The sequence below is a fragment of the Callorhinus ursinus genome, unplaced genomic scaffold, assembly GCF_003265705.2.
Source record: "Callorhinus ursinus isolate GAN/ISIS: 27379988/994484 unplaced genomic scaffold, GSC_fseal_2.0 scaffold2, whole genome shotgun sequence".
Lineage (NCBI taxonomy): Eukaryota > Metazoa > Chordata > Mammalia > Carnivora > Otariidae > Callorhinus > Callorhinus ursinus.
In genome coordinates this window covers 82,143,653-82,160,793 of record NW_027397064.1, presented here as the reverse complement: position 1 = coordinate 82,160,793, position 17,141 = coordinate 82,143,653, and the positions used below count along the sequence as shown (strand labels likewise).

General features: G+C 37.2%; 1 long non-coding RNA gene across 1 annotated transcript in view; it reads right to left on the bottom strand.

Annotated features, from left to right (window-relative positions):
- Positions 1 to 562: 562 nt before the first annotated feature.
- Positions 563 to 17,141, bottom strand: part of LOC141374841 (uncharacterized) — a 98,336-nt gene continuing 81,757 nt past the window's right edge. Inside the window, exon 3 of the long non-coding RNA XR_012381981.1 lies at positions 563 to 606. This is a non-coding gene — a long non-coding RNA (uncharacterized lncRNA). The remainder of the gene's footprint in view (positions 607 to 17,141) is intronic.

The following is a 17,141-nucleotide window of genomic DNA, read 5'->3' as shown; positions in this document are numbered from 1 at the left end:
TCCTAGCCCAGCAGACAAGGGAAAGGTCATTGATTCCAGGGGATACCAGGGAAAGCATATCTGTTAATATTACAAGCTGATCCATCTATTCATAAATCAGCAAATCCTAACATTTCTGGACTTGGCTATGACTGACTTCTTCACAGTTTCTCCTATATACTTTCTGAAGTTTCTAGAGCTCTCAGCACCAATCCTACTTCATACCTTTGCACCTTTACTCATGTGACTCCTATCCCAAACAACCTTCCTCTCCCTCTTTGCCTGGGCAATTCCACACTTAGACAGTAAAGTTTAATGGAAAAGAGCATGGCCTCAGTTCAGACCTCAGAGATTTAGCTTTACCACTTACTCTGTGTAACTCCATTACTTAACCTCCCCCTACCTGACTTTCCTCATCTGTAAAATGGGTATTAAGAGTGCCTTTCTCAAGGGTTTGTTACAGGGATTAAATAAAATAATAGTACTTAAAATGGTATCTAGCTAATAGTAAGCACTCAATAAGCATTGGCTATTTTCACTCACCTTTCAAGACTCGTGCTCACCCTCCTACTACTCCCATTCTTGTGTCCTTGGCATTCATTAAGGCTGGAGGCCACACTTTAGCCCCTGAAGGTGGAGAAAAAAGGATCAGGACATTGACTAGAAAGGGCTTAGGGTGAACTTTCTCAGAGAGCATTTTGTAGAGTAACCTTTTTTTTTTTTTTTTAGAGATTTTATTTATTTATTTGATAGAGAAACAGCGAGAGCAGGAACACAAGCAGGGGGAGTGGGAGAGGGAGAAGCAGGCTTCCTACAGAGCAGGGAGCCCGACGCGGGGCTCGATCCCAGGACTCCAGGATCATGACCTGAGCCGAAGGCAGATGCTTAACGACTGAGCCACCCAGGCGCCCCTGTAGAGTAACCTTTTAATAATATATTTGCCGCAGCTTTTTATGTTAAAAGAGTCTTGTTTCCTTCTGTAACCACACATAATATTATAAATCCCACTTCTGCTACATTAGCACACCAGGATTGGTGGGGGAGTGAATGCAGAAGGAAGAAAAGGAGATTTGTACCCAAATACTACTAAAGCTAGTCTACTTTATACTGCTACCCCTCTTTTTTCCAATAAAGGGGAAAAAAAGGTTAATGGAGACAGAATGACATATTCAAGTTTATAGGCTACATGATAAGTAGTTAAATCATGACTCAGTTCAGCTCTTAAGACTTCTATCATCTCAGTGTTTAAATGTAATTCCACTTCTCTTGGGAGTGTACCTTCTCTGAAGAATATAAGTGGTATCTAGTCATAGAAGACAGAGAGGATTTTAGTTCTAGAAATTGGACCCTGGCTTCTCTCACTGCTCTGCAGGACCTGCCTGGACTGTTTGGGTTGTAATCCCTGTTTCTTAAAGACTTACTATTAAACTTATTGACTTGAATCTTGTCCCAAGGTCTCAAATTTCTTGCCTCAGATACAGTTCTTATCTTAAGGCAAATCCTTCATTTTCTTTGCACAAAATTCCAGGGCCTGGATATCATCTCGTCTTTGGGTAACATCTTCCAGATTTGCTTTAAGCTGATTGCATGTTGCTGAACAATCAGATTTTCTGCCCTAAGCAGCACAAAATCAAGTGATGACAGCACTGGCTCCTGGCCACCAGCAATGGGATGACGCAGCACGGGTCTTTGGTAGTCATGATTGGGTCTTGGGTGTTCTCAAATGGCTACATACCCCTCAAGAGTGGGAAAGGGAGTCTCTCTCTCTCTCTCTCTCTCTCTAATTGTGACACACGGTGTGGAAACTCATCTGTGTTAGGGCTGTTTTTGTCATCGCTGTACCCCCCCAACACTCAATCTACCTTTTCACAACCCTACATTTTTATACGCTTATATTTCTCATGGAGGCCTGCTGAGTGTTTTAACAAAACTACTTGAAGTCTGAAACAAATAATACATTATATGTTAAAAAAAAAAGATAACAGGAAGGGAAAAATGAAGGGGGGTGAAATCGGAGCGGGAAACGAACCATGAGAGACTATGGACTCTGAGAAACAAACTGAGGGTTCTAGAGGGGAGGGGGGTGGGGGGATGGGTTAGCCTGGTGATGGGTATTAAAGAGGGCACGTACTGAATGGAGCACTGGGTGTTATACGCAAACAATGAATCATGGAACACTACATCAAAAACTAATGATGTAATGTATGGTGATTAACATAACAATAAAAATTTAAAAAGAATAAAAAAAAGAAGTAGGAAGGGAAAAATGAAGGAGGGGAAATCGGAGGGAGAGATGAACCATGAGAGACTATGGGCTCTGAGAAACAAACTGAGGGTTCTAGAGGGGAGGGGCGTGGGGGGATGGGTTAGCCTGGTGATGGGTATTAAAGAGGGCACGTACTGCATGGAGCACTGGGTGTTATGCACAAACAATGAATCATGGAACACTACATCAAAAACTGATGATGTAATGAATGGTGATTAACATAATAATAATAAACAAACTACTTGAAGAAGTGGAGTGCCAGGGGAAATGTAGGCAGAACTTGGCATATGTGTTTGGGAAATATGAAATCTAAAATGTGAAAAATCTTGAGATAGGTTTTATTTTTCCGGTCTAAATGTTCCATTCAATTTTCCCTCTCTCATTCCATTAGTCTGTCTCCTGAGCTGCATTTACTGATGCTGTATGCCAGTGTATGATAGTGATTCCTCCAGTCTGATTTTTCTCAATCTACCACAGTAGGGGCTACCTGTGGAGGCAGAAATGTGTACCTAGAACAACCCGCTTTATTCAGCCTCTCTGTACCTTAATGCAGAATTCTGGGAAGTCCTAGTGGCTTTCACCATACAGAATGGAGCACCACCAGAAGAGAACATGGGGGAATGAGAAAGTGACAGTCAAGCAAAAGGCTCACTGAGCTTTATTAAATACATGCCAGGAGTAGTGTTCTGGCATAGAAAATGCAAAGGATGCCACAAATAAAACAAAGCCCCCAACTTTCAGAATTTCAGTTTGAGGAAAGCCAGCATAATGAAAGCTTCCTGGAAATACTGAACATGACCTACAAAGTATCAAGTTAGTTCTAGAGGCAACTATTTCTGTAGAAGATTAGAAAGTAAGATGGCTTGAAATGATGAGGGGATGCTTTCAAAGTCTGGAACCTAAACTGGGCTGTGAAGAGTGATCAGGAATGAGATATTTCAGAAGCCGAGAAAAGGACATTCCAGGTGAGTGGGAGACAAGAGCAAGACTTCAGAGTAGAGAAGATTTAAGGATGAGTGCGGGAAAACTGAGGGATTAAGTTTGGCTAAAGGCCTCACACAGGTAACAGCGCCTACTTCCTAGTAGGATTCAGGAAACATCCGTGAAATGCATGGGGAAGGGTTAAAAAGATGGGTTGATGTCACATTACGATACATGGCTATTTTCTCTGTACTTTTTCTAGTTGGTTAAAGGTGATAATGTGATTGAAGCTAAACATGGAATCTGAGTTTAGGCTTTCTGAATATGTGCCAAACCTTAATCTTCATCAGTCATGTACAGAAAGGGGGTTATAATCACAAAGAGAACTAGGTGAGATTAGGTGTACAGGTGAGATTAGAGGCGTCTGCTTTTGCTGGAAAAGAACTAAAGTGTGTGAGGAACATTTAAAAAAAACCTGCTTGTAAATGGGCCTCATGAAAGCCAGAACTCTGGAAACATTTTTTTCCAGTTTTGCTAATGAGTGGGCAAACATTTTGACTGCAAAAGTAAGAGGGAGCAGCACCCTGCATGAGACTGGCCTGTTTGATCCTCTTCTCCACTGGGTTATAAACTCCCCAAGGTAGGAACTATCTTCAACGTTGTAACCCTAGCACCTAGCAAAATCCCTACCACATACTCAGTGTTGACTAGGTATCTGTTGCTTGAATTAATTTATTAAAACATGTGATGTGGTTCTTTAATTCAGAGCAAGTCAAAGTTCTTTAACTGCATCAAATCAATAAAATGATGAGCTGAGACAAACTAAGTTTACACAATGGATATGGTTGGATTACCCTATGTATGAATTAAACTATAAACGACTACAACTGAATAACTTACTGTGGTGTCACCAATTTCTCCTCAGGTGTGGATGAGAGAACAATTGCTAGTTGGGACCCAACTGAATTTCGCCACTTGGTATGTTTTTGAGAAATTGATTCTATTGCTCGTTCAGAAAGGGGTCATTTCTCAGTGTTTGCAGATTTTCCAGATTTTTGTAATTGCTCAAAGTTTATTTTTAGAACATTCTTGAAATTCCAAGGCATTTTGTTCTCTCCAGTGCCCTGCAACATGATTTTTATCAATCCCTATTGTCCTGAAAGTAACCGATTTGTGTGTAACAACAGCCTTCACCTGGAATCTGTGTAATTACCATAGCATCCCTAATATTGTTTTTTTGGGCAGTACCAGGAAGGTTTTGTGATATCTTGACCCTTTTCATGACAATTTCTTGATCAGAGTTTAAAGATGATATCCAACATACTTTCCAATCATCTAAATGTGATGCAAAAAGTATTTAGAAAAACAAGTAGGGCAAAACAAAAACCCTGCAAAATATTTTTATATATAAAATGTCTGTATTATTTGTTTAAAAAGATACACATCTTAACATAATAAACTCAAAGCAAACAAACATACAAAATAAAAATACCCCAAAGTCAAACATACACATATATGTGCATACACATATATGCACATGTGTATAAAACAAACTACCAACTATAATTTCACTTTGAAACTAGAATTAAAAACAAAAACAAACAAACAAAACCCTTGGAAATGCTGAAGAAATTGCTGAAGTCCAGTGCATTTTTTTAAATTTTTTATTCATGTATAATTGATATATGATGGTATATTCATTTCAGATGTATAACAGTGATTTGACAATTCTATACATTACTCAATGATCACCGTAGTGTGAATCACATCTGTCACCATACAACACTATTGCAATATTATTGACTCTATTCCCTGGGCTGTATTTTTCAACTCCGTGACTTATTCATTTTAGAACTGTAAGTTTCTACCTCTTAATCCTATCACCTATTTTACCCATCTTCCACCCACCTCCTCTCTGGCAACCACCAGTTTGTTCTCTGTATTTATGAGACGACTGTTTTTTGGGTTTTTAGTTTCCACATATAAGGGAAATCGTACGGTATCTCTCTCTCTCTCTGACTTTCCTTAGCATAATATCCTTTAGGCCCATCCATGTTGTCAGATATGGCAAGATTTCATTCTTTTTTTACTGCTGAATAATATTCCTGGTGTGTGTGTGTGTTTGTATCTCACACTTTCTTTATCCATTCATCTATTCATGAACACTTGGGTTGCTTCCATATATTAGCTATGGTAAATAATGCTGCCATAAACATAAAACATATCTTTTTTTCTTAAGTGTTTTCATTTTCTTTGGGTAAATATCCTATAGGGGAATTATTGGATCATATCGTATTTATATATATATTTTTTTGAGGAGCTTCTATACTGTGTCCACAGCAGTTACACCAATTTACATTCCTATCAACAGTGCATGAGAGTTCCTTTTTCTCTACATTTTCCCCAATACTTGTTATTTCTTATCTTTTTGATACCAGCCGTTTTGACTGGTGTGAGGTAATATCTCATTGTGGTTTTGATTTATATTTTCCTGATGATTAATGTTGTTGAGCATCTTTTCATGTGTTTATTGGCCATCTGTATGTCCTCTTTGGGTCTATTCAGAACCTCTGATAAGTTTTTAATCAGATTATTTGCTTTCCTTTGGTGTTGAGTTGTGTAAGTTTCTTTATATATTTTAAATATTAATCACTTATCAGATATATCATTTGCAAATATCTTCTCCATTTTGCTAGCCTTTTCATTTTGCTGATGGTTTTCTTTTCTGTGTAAAATTTTTAGTGTAGTATCATTAGTTTATTTTTGCTTTTGTTTTCCTTACCCGAGAAGATCTATTCATAAATATGCCAATGTCAAAAGGAATACTACCTACGTTTTCTTTTAGAAGTTTTATATTTTCAGGTTTCACATTTAGGTTTTTAATTCCTTTTGAGTTTATATTCGTGTATGGGGTAAGGAATTTTGATGCAATTGTAAACGAGATGGTTTTCTTAATTTCTCTTTCTGCTACTAACTAGGGTATAGAAATGCAACTGATTTCTACATATTAATTTTGTATCCTACAACTTTACTGAATTTAGTCTAATAGTTTTTTGGTTAAATCTTTAGGGTTTTCTATGTATAGTATCATGTCATCTATAAATAGTGACGATTTTGCTTCTTCATTAATAATTTGGATGCCTTTTCTTTCTTATCTGATTGCTGCATCTAGAACTTCTAGTACTATGTTGGTAAGTGGTAAGGGTGGACATCCTTATCTTGTTCCTGATCTTAGAGGAAAATTTTTAGCTTTTCACCATTGAATATGATGTTAGCTGTGGGTTTTTCATATGATCTTTATTGTGTTGAGGCATGTTCCTTCTACATACGCTTTTTAGTTTTACCATGAAAAAGATGTAGTTTATCAAAAGCCTTTTCTGCATCTATAGAAATGATGATAGGGTTTTATCATTTCTCTTATCGTTAATATGATGTTTCCTATTGATTGATTTGCAAATATTGAACTACATTGCCTCCCTGAAATCAATCCCATCTGGTAGAAGGGAGAATGATTGTTTTTTAGTATGGACATTGAGGTGAATTGTTTTTTTAATTATTGTTGAATTCGTTTTGCCAGTATCTTTTGAGGCTTTTTTGCATTTGTGTTCATTAGAGATATTGGTCTGTTTTCTCTCTCTCTCTCTCTATATATATATATATATAGTGTCTTTGTCTGATTTAGGTATTAGAGCAATAATGGCCTCATACACAGAATTTGCAAGTTTTTCTTCCTCTTCTATTTTGTAGAATAGTTTGAGAAGAACAGGTATCAACTTTTTAAATGTTTGGTGGAATTCAACTATGAAGCCATATGGATCTGGGCTTTTACTTGTTGGGAAAGATTTGATTACTGATTCAATTTCAATACTAGTAATCTGTCTGTTCATATTTTCTATTTCTTCCCAATTCAGTTTTGGGAGATTGTAGGTTTCTAGGAATTTATCCATTTCTTCTAGGTTGTCCCATTTGTTGGCATACAATTTTTCATAATATTCTTTTGTAATCCTTTATATGTCTGTGATGTCAGTTATTTCTCTTCCTGCATTAATTTGAGTTCTCTCTTTAGCAAAACTTGTCAAGAAAAGAAAAGGGTTATCAAATTTGTTTATATTTTCAAAGAAACAGATCGTGAGCTTTTTTGTCCCTATTTCATTTATTTCTGCTCTGCTCTTTATTATTTCCTGCTTCTACTAGTTTTGGTCTTTGGTCTTTTTTCTAGCTCCCTTGGGTATAAGGTTAGGTTATTCATTTGAGATTTTTTTTGTTTCTTGAGGTAGGCCTGTATCATTATAAATAAAATTCCCTCTTAGAACTACTTTTGCTGCATCCCAAAGTTTTTGGACTATAGTGTTTTTATTTTCATTCATCTTCCTGTATTTTTTTTAATATATTTGATTTTTTGGTTACTCCATTCATTATTCAGTAGCAGGTTGTTTAACCTCCATGTGTTGGGTTCTTTCCAGATTTTTTCTTGTAATTTCTAGTTTCATACCATGTGGTCAGAAAAGATACTTGATAGGATTTTAATCTTCTTAAATTTATTGAGACTTGTTTTGTTGGCCTAACATGTGATCTATCCTGGAGACTGTTTCATGTGCAGTTCAAAAGAATGTGTATTTTACTCTTTTTGGACAGAATGTTCTCTGTATATCTGTTAGGTCCATCTGGTCTAATATGTCATTCGAAGCCACTGTTTCCTGTTGATATTTTCTGTCTGGATAATTGATCCATTGATGTAAGTGGGGTATTAAAGTCCCCTTCTATCATTCTATTGCTGTCAATTTGTCCTTTTATGTCTATTAATAAATTGCTTTATATATTTAAGTGTTCCTGTGTTGGGAGCATAGACATATATATGTCATATTTTATACCTTTTTATTTTGTGTATCCATTGACTAATTTTTATAAATTGATTTTTTTTTTGCCCCTTTTTTGTTTAAAGCTCCACACTGGTTTTACAAGTGATTATTCTATCTTTATATGTTTGCTTTTACCATAATTGTTTTCTTTCATAATTTTCTTCTATTTATGGCCTTTCTTTTCACTTAAAGAATTCCCTTTAACATTTTTTGCAAGATTGGTTTAGTGGTGATAAACTCCTTTAACATTTATTTGTTGGGAAATTTTTTATCTATCCTTCAGTTCTGAATGATAACCTTGCTGGGTATTCTTTTGTTGTAAGTTTTTTTCCTTGTAGAACTTTGAATATACCATGCCACTCTCTTCTGGCCTGCAAAGTTTCTGCTGAAAATCAGCTGATCACCTTATGGAGTTTCTCTTGTAAATATTCTCTTTTTTTTTTTCTTGATGTTTTAAAAATTCTCTTTATCATGAGTTTTTGTCCTTTTAATTATTGTATATCTTAGTGTAGACCTCTTGGGTTCATCTTTTTTTTTTAAGATTTTTTTTTAATTTATTTATTTGAGACAGAGAGAAAGAGAGAGAGAGAGCACATGAGAGGGGGGGAGGGTCAGAGGGAGAAACAGACTCCCTGCTGAGCAGGGAGCCTGATGCAGGACTCGATCCAGGGACTCCTGGATCATGACCTGAGCCAAAGGCAGTCGCTTAACCAACTGAGCCACCCAGGCGCCCCATCTTTTTTTTTTTTTTTTTTAAGATTTTATTTATTTATTTATTTGACAGAGAGATAGAAAGAAAGCTCAAGTAGGCAGAGTGGCAGGCAGAGAGAGAGGGAGAAGCAGGCTTCCCGCCTAATGGGAAGCCTGATGCGGGGCTCAATCCCAGAACCCTGGGATCATGACCTGAGCCGAAGGTAGACGCTTAATCGACTGAGCCACCCAGGTGCCTCTGGGTTCATCTTGTTGGGTGCTCTCTGTGACTCTGGATTTCTGTTTCCTTCCCCAGATTAGGGAAATTCCTGTTATTTCTTCAAATAAATTTTCTGCCCCCTTCTCTCTCTTCTGCTTCTGGTATCCCAATAATATGAATGTTATTACACCTGACTTAACATATTCTCATTTTTTTTGCTTTTCAACTTGGTTGCTTTCCATTATGCTGTCTTCCAGAGTGCTGATCTGTTCTTCTGCATCTTCTAATCTGCATCCTCTAATGCATATTTCCTTTAGTGCATTTTTTCATTTCAGTTATTGAATTATTCATCTCTGATTGGTTCTTTTGATATTTTCTACCTCTTTGCTGAAGTTCTCACTGAGATCGTCCATTCTTTTCTCAAGTTCAGTAGGTATCCTTATGACCATTACTTTGAATCCTTTATCATGCATATTGCTTATCTCCAGTTCATTTAGCTTCTCTACAGTGATTTTTTTCTTTCATTTGGGACATGATGCTCTTTCTCCTCATTTTGTCTTAACTCTGTGTTTGTTTCTATGTATCAGGTAAGTCAGCTACATCTCCTGATTTTAAAAATAGTGACCTTGTGTAGAAGAAGTTCTGTAATGCTCTGTAGCTCAGTCCCCCTGGTCTCCAGAGTTAGGTGCTATGGTGGTATCCCTTGTGTGGACTGTACGTGTCCTACTGTTGTGGCTGAGCCATGATTGCCTTCAGCCCAGCTGGCTGTTATGACCGTTTTGCTTGTGGTGCATTTGGCAGGGTTTGGCCCCTGTACCATTGAGGGGTCTGTCTGGAAGTTCCTTGTTTGGAGGGGTCAGAAATCTGATTAGGTATCTGCAATTAGACTTCTTGCCACAACTGCAAGTACACCATGGGGCAGGAGTTGTTCCCTGCACAGCCAGCTGGAGTCTGGGATGCAGGAATTATGGGCACGCTGCGGTGTGGGGTTCTTTGCCTTCCTTCCCAGGGAAAAAGTCATTTTGGTGTGGCACAGGTCCCTGCCAGGGCTGCCTTCAGGGTGTGGCAGGGCAGGAGCAACTCTGGGGGGATGCCTACCCACATAAGTAGATTAGATGGGGCTGGTCCACAAGGACAGGGCAGAGCACAACAGGGCAAGTGATGCTAGCAAGGTAGAGAGGGTTAGAACTGGCTCCAGCAAGAGTCGGGCTATCTAGGCACGGGTATGGGAAAAGAAATGGCACCTGCCGGCACGTCTGTTCCTGGAGAAATCTCCTGAAGATCTCTTCCCCTCCTATACACATTCTAAGATTAGTCAATATATTTCCTTCACATGTACTGCAGGTGCTTTTCAAATTGCTGCCTTTATGCTGTATCTCAGGCAAAGTTATTTATTATGCTGATTCTTTAAGGGCACTGGCTCAGTTTTCTATTGCTATTTGGCTCTCTGGGCTTTAAACCTACTGAATTTTAAAGTTCCCAAAGTTAAACCTTACTGGTTTTCAAAGCCAGATATTATAGGTACTTATATTCCCAGGGTGAGTCCCCAGTGCCAGAGATGACTGGTGTGGGGTCTGCTCCTCTCAACTCCTTTTCATGCTTGTGATGTCCCTCTCATTTGTGGTTAGTCCTGTGGGGGATTTGGTTCCCAACCCTGTCTCATCCTTCCTACTATTTTTGATGTGGCTGCCTCTCTGTGATTAATTGGGGAACATCTGCTCTGTCAGTCTTCAGGTCAATTTTAGAGTTAATTTTATGGAGATAGTTGTTACCTCAGTGTATCTGAGGGACAAGATGAGCTCTGGATTCTTCTACTCTACCATCTTTTCCTGACTACCTCTGAATGTATTTAAAATCACTCTTAGACATAAAAATTACTAGAAATATCTCTCTCAAGTAAAGATTATTACAAAAATTAAGAAACTAAAGTCAATATTTTTTTAGATACGCTATAAAAAGAAAAGATGTACTTTTTCTACCTACCTTCTTTGGCTCTTAATGACTTTAAATTATAATCATGTATGTTAAAATGAACTTCATTACATTTCATAATAAAATTCTCAGTTATTTCAAAATAGGTTTACATTTAAATTATTGGAATGCTTATTCCTGGTTCTTTTACCACAGTCTATTTTTGAGTTATTTATTTGGAACTAATTCTTGGTTGGCTTGAAACAAAAAAGCTCATGAGCGCTAAATTTTCTGAGCATTTTAATGTTTGAGAGTTCTTTTTTTTTTTCATTCCTGTTACATTTAAATTGTATTGGATCTGCATTTAATATTTCCAGAACTTTTACACATTGTTCCACTGTCTTCTGGCATTAAATTAATGAGAAGATAAACTCTATGACAGAAGGTAGTTTTGTCTTTTTTTTTTTTCTTTCTTTTTCTTTTTTTCTTGTGTCCTGAACAAAGTCTTATTCAGGGCAGTGCTCCAAAATCATTTGTGGAATGAACAAATGAATACTAGCTGACACTAGTCTGGATTTTATTCCTATTCAGGTGCCTAAAAAAATCATTTAATAATTCTTAAATTTCAATAGCTTAACCAGAATGTATTTAGCACTGACTTTCCTTATACACATATCACTGCAACACAAATGGGCCTTTCTTATATTTCAAGAAAATATTCATTTTTGCTCTTGTTAAAAATATAAAGCTAGACAAATTCCTCTATAAAAAATGGATGATAATGGTCTACCCTGTGTATTTAATACAAATAAAATATTACATGGTTGTAGTTATTTGATCTGATACATACTATCCATATAATTCTATCTCAGACTTCATATTTTTACTATGTGAATGCTATTTACAAAAGATCCACATAGGAAACTAAGATTTTTTTTTTTTTATCTTGAACAATTTATGGTTTTTCCTGGAGTTAATCATTACCTTACTTTTTGTTTGCTTAGTTTTTCTTGTATTAATTACTAATTCTTTCCCCAAATCTTACCCTAGTGGAAACCTCATTTCAATATGTCCAAACATATCAATTGTCTATCCATTGCATAATCTTTGGCACATCCCTCCCTGAGCCCACTAATCTGGACTAGATGTTTATTTCTCATGCTTGCTACACAGCTATCATCCTAGGTCCCCCTCACCATCTGCCTGAAGATTCAGTTTGCCTTCTTTTCTTAGATTTTATTTCTGTGTCTTTCTTGGATTACCCTCTTGTTTGCCCATCTTTCAGTAATTTCCTGAAAAGGATGTACTTAAATGGCCTGTTCACTTTGTTTGCTTTGTTTGCTAGTTGTCCTTAATGTTTAATGCCTGTAAGTTGCTCAGTTGTAGTTTTCTTCAGTTATATTTTATTTATATACAGTGCAATCTAGCTATATCCATCATATGCATTTAACTTGCCTCAGTTTCTTTTTTTTAATGTAGTTTTTTTTATTGCTAGGGAATTGGCAACTAAGATCACAAAATAGTACAAAAATGTACTAAGTACACCACATTGAAACGAAAATTTCAGAAGTTGGGGCCAGATACATCTGGATGATTTTTTCTTTTTTTTTAATTTTATTTTATTATGTTAATCACCATACATTACATCATTAGTTTTTTTATTATTATGTTAATCACCATACATTACATCCTTAGTTTTTGATGTAGTGTTCCACGATTCATTGTTTGCATGTAACACCCAGGGCTCCATGCAGTACGTGCCCTCTTTAATACCCATCACCAGGCTAACCCATCCCCCTACCCCCCTCCCCTCTAGAATCCTCAGTTTGTTTCTCAGAGTCCATAGTCTCTCATGGTTCATCTCCCCCTCCGATTTCCCCCCCTTCCTTCTTCCCTTCCTATCTTTTTTTTTTTTTTTTAACAAAAATGTATTATTTGTTTGGTACAGGTCTGTGATTCAACAGTCTTACACATTTCACAGTGCTCACCATAGCACATACCATACATCATTAGTTTTTGGTGTAGTGTTCCATGATTCACTGTTTGTGTATAACACCCCATGCTCCATTCAATACCTGCCGTCTTTAATACCCATCACCAGGCTAGCCCATCCCCCCCCCCCCCCCCCCCAGAACCCCCAGTTTATTTCTCAGAGTCCATAGTCTCTCATGGTTCATCTCCCCCTCCAATATCCCCCCTTCATTTTTCCCTTCCTACTATCTTTTTTTTTTAACATATATTATTTGTTTCAGAGGTACAGGTCTGTGATTCATCAGTCTTACACAATTCACAGCGCTCACCATAGCACATACCCTCCCCAGTGTCTATCACCCAGCCACCCCATCCCTCCCAACCCCCACCACTCCAGCAACCCTCAGTTTGTTTCCTGAGTTTAAGAATTCCTCATATCAGTGAAATCATATGATACATGTCTTTCTCTGATTGACTTATTTCGCTCAGCATAATACCCTCCAGTTCCAATCACGTTGTTGCAAATGGCAAGATTTCATTCCTTTAGATGGCTGCATGATATTCCATTGTATATGTGTGTGTGTGTGTGTGTGTGTGTGTGTGTGTGTGTGTGTATACACACCACATCTTCTTTATCCATTCATCTGTTGATGGACATCTTGGCTCTTTCCATAATTTGGCTATTGTGGACATTGCTGCTATAAACATTGCATTTATAAAACCTGACATAAATTTGTATATATAACTAAACATCATTAACTGGAATCTTCTGTTAACTCATTGAGCACTTCTGTATGTTCACATCTCTAATTTGGTAACACTGAATATTCTTGTATTATCTATATGTTCCTGACTTTATTAATATTGTTATTTATTCAATAGTCTCATCTCTTTTCTGCAATCACAAAGATTTTATACAGTCTCCCTCACTGTTAGTAGTACAGGTCATGTATACGTTCTTTTATTTTGTTTACATTTATTTGTAATGATCTACTCTCAGCTATGCAAAATTTCAGCTAGCTCTTTTTTTAAGTATCTCTGAATTGCTCCAGTTTAAATTCCTCTGTAGTGTGAATCGCTCATAGGAAATATAGTTTTGATCTTTATATTTTCTTCTAGACTGAGGTCTTCATCTGCTTTTTTTCCTGTTCTATTCCTTTATTTTTGACTTTAAAGTATTTTTGCATTCTTGTCTTTGGCTTTTCATTTTCCTTACTTTGGCTTAACAGAGTCTTTATTTCAAAATTCTCCAGTACCCTTTGCCATCTTATTTAAGGATAGATTGTCTTCACCTCAGAACTACACTGTGCTTTTTCTGTAGTCAGAGGTGTTAAGAGTAGCTGGCTGTGTGTGTGTGTGTGTGTGTGTGTGTGTGTGTGTGTGTGTGTGAAGAGGACTGAAGGGGAGAAGGCAGAGCTCATTTGGAGTATGTATGTGTTGCTGGAGGTTGTAGATTCTGCTCTTAGATTTTGACACAGCAATAGTAGGGAACATGGGAGCAATGATCTAGGACACTGAACCAATCAAACACTCTCCCCTTTTCCCCTGTCACCCCTCTTTCTTTTCCTGGTTGAACTTAAAACATGTGTCTATCATGGATCCAGGTCAGCTTGTTAATTTCTTCTGTTTCTTTGCTACTTGAAGTATTTATGGGCCAGCAACACAAGCATCACATGGGAGCCTGTTAGAAATGCAGCATCCCAGGCCTCACCCTTGATTTCCTGAACCAGAATCTGCATCTAATAGGGAATATATTAGGACGCCTATGGCACCAATGTTGATAGCTGGCGGAGAGGAGGTCACCTACCATCTGGGGCTTTTTATGTGCCCTCCCACTTTTTCTACTTCCAAAGGTATTATCCTATTTCCCTTTATATTTCATTCTAATAAATTCCATTTTACTACCTGAGATATTTAGCTTCATTTGATTTTTTTTAAAGATTTTATTAAGTAATCTCTACATCCAATCTGGGGCTCAAACTAACAACTCCAAGACCAAGAGTTCCATGTTGCACTGACTAAGCTAGCCAGGCAGCCCTAACTTCATTTGATTTTGATTATTACCTGCTACCTCTATGATTTCACTCCTCCCCCAAAATAAGATTTTATGTAATGGGGGAAGCCCAGATGGTTCCACCTTGTCCCCTGAGATCTTGTCACTGCAGGTAGAAACTTCTTCCAGTAGCTTTTCTGTGATCCCCTCTGACCCAGGCAGCTAGTCACACCTTCAATCTAAGTTGGATAGTTTCTTTAAATTCTGCACATTTGGGATGCCTGGGTGGCTAAGTTGGTGAAGTATCTGCCTTTGGCTCAGGTCATGATCCCAGGGTCCTGGGATCGAGTCCTGCATCGGGCTCCCTGCTTCTCTCTCTGACTGCCACTCCCTTTACTTGTGCACTCTCTCTCTCTGAAAATAAAAATCTAAAAAAAATAAATATACACATACATTATATACATACTGCACATTCACATTGTCTCCCCAGCACTATCTCTGGGTAATGAGAAAGAAGGCATAGCAGCCCAACAAAACTACAAGCTACATAAGAATCTTGCGTTTTCTATCTTTGGCTTCCATATCACTCTTATCCTTTTCATATTATTGTTGAGGTGGTCATGGCTGTGGAAGTTTTCCTTTTTTTCTAGGAGTAGAAAGGAGATACTGCGGGAAAGAGACACTGTGTTTTAGTTTTATTCTATCTTTACCCTTAGGTCCCATCTAAACTCATTTTAGGATTAATGGGATTTTTATGGAAGCACAATCTTATTAAGACAAATGAATGTTTACAAGTGTCGTCCTCATCCCAAGGAACACTGAAATAAAAGCAAAACAAAAAAAAAAAGGATGCATGGTGAAATTGAAATCTAAGTGTTTTATCTTGACAATGCTTTAGCAATTGGATAATGCTGGTATTTTTAAGGCTTATGTATTGATGGCACTCCATTACTATGGGTTTTGCTGGCAGGTACTTTTTACTTGTATCTCCTCACTACACTCCTTTCAGCCTACTCAAAAATGCCCAGTGAGCTGCCCTTACTAAAGTTGTGTTGTATTCACAGCCTGGTAAGCTGTAAACAGTATTAGTATGAGCTTCCATACATTTCTTTCAACCTTTACCAGGAAGGGCAAACCTCCTAGGGTGAAAGATAATTCTGTTTTTATGATCACTCCTACTGAATTGTGCTGTATTATGTGTGATCTGACTGGAATGGTGCAAATCAGTAATGTGGCACAATACCTCTAATGCAGAGTAACAGAACACAAAAGGACAAACAAAAAATTAATGCTGTTTAGAGAAAAAAAGACCCAGGGGCTGTACACGATAGACATAGCCTATACATTGAATTGCAGCAATTCAGGATAACATTAAGTAGCTCGTGGATTTCATATTCTTTGTTAACCGGTTAGGAAAACAACTAATTTCAAAATATAAAATAAGTAATGTTAGGAAAGGGGGCTGAATGAAAAGGAAAGGGGAAAAGAGGAGGGGACAGGAAGAGATAAGGAAGATCAGCATTTTCAAAGCTTATTTGATTGAATGATCACAATCTACTTGAGAGTACAAATAAACCTATGCAAAATTTGCAATCTGAAATCATAAATTGTTTTTATACAGTTACTTCTCTGGATTAAGCTCAATTTATCAAACATTGAATTTAAAAAAAAACATATTGAAATATAGTTTATATACAATGCTATATTACTTTCAGATGTACAACTTAGTGATTTGAAAATTCTGTTATGCAATGCTCACCATGATAAGTTTAGTTACAATCTGTCACCATACGATGTTATAACAGTTAATTTTATTCCCTATGCTGTCCTCTTCATCTGTCACTAATTTTATAACTGGAAGTCTGTATCTCTTAATCTCCACCATTTTGCCCATTCCCCTATCGTCCTGTCTCTGGTAACCACCACTCTATTCTCTATGAGTCTATTTCTGTTTTTTTTTTTTTTTATTGTTGTTTGTTTTGTTTTTTAGATTCCACATATAAGTGAAGTTGTATGGTATTTGTCTTTTTCTGCCTGACTTATTTCATTTTAGCACTATACATTCTAGGTCTATCCATGTTGTTGCAAATGGCAAGATATCATGCTTTCTTGTGGCTGAGTAATATTCCATTTTTTATATGTACCACAACTTCTTCATCCATTCATCCATCAATAGTGCTAAGGCAGAAGAACAGATCAGAGAAGGAAGTGCTACAAGATAGAACTGACAAGCAGTAGCCAGTGAGAACGTGGGAAGATAGTGTATTGTCTATCTGGATTTAATTTGTTAAATAGCCAAGCTAATGCTAGGTGCCTTTTCTTAGCCTTGGT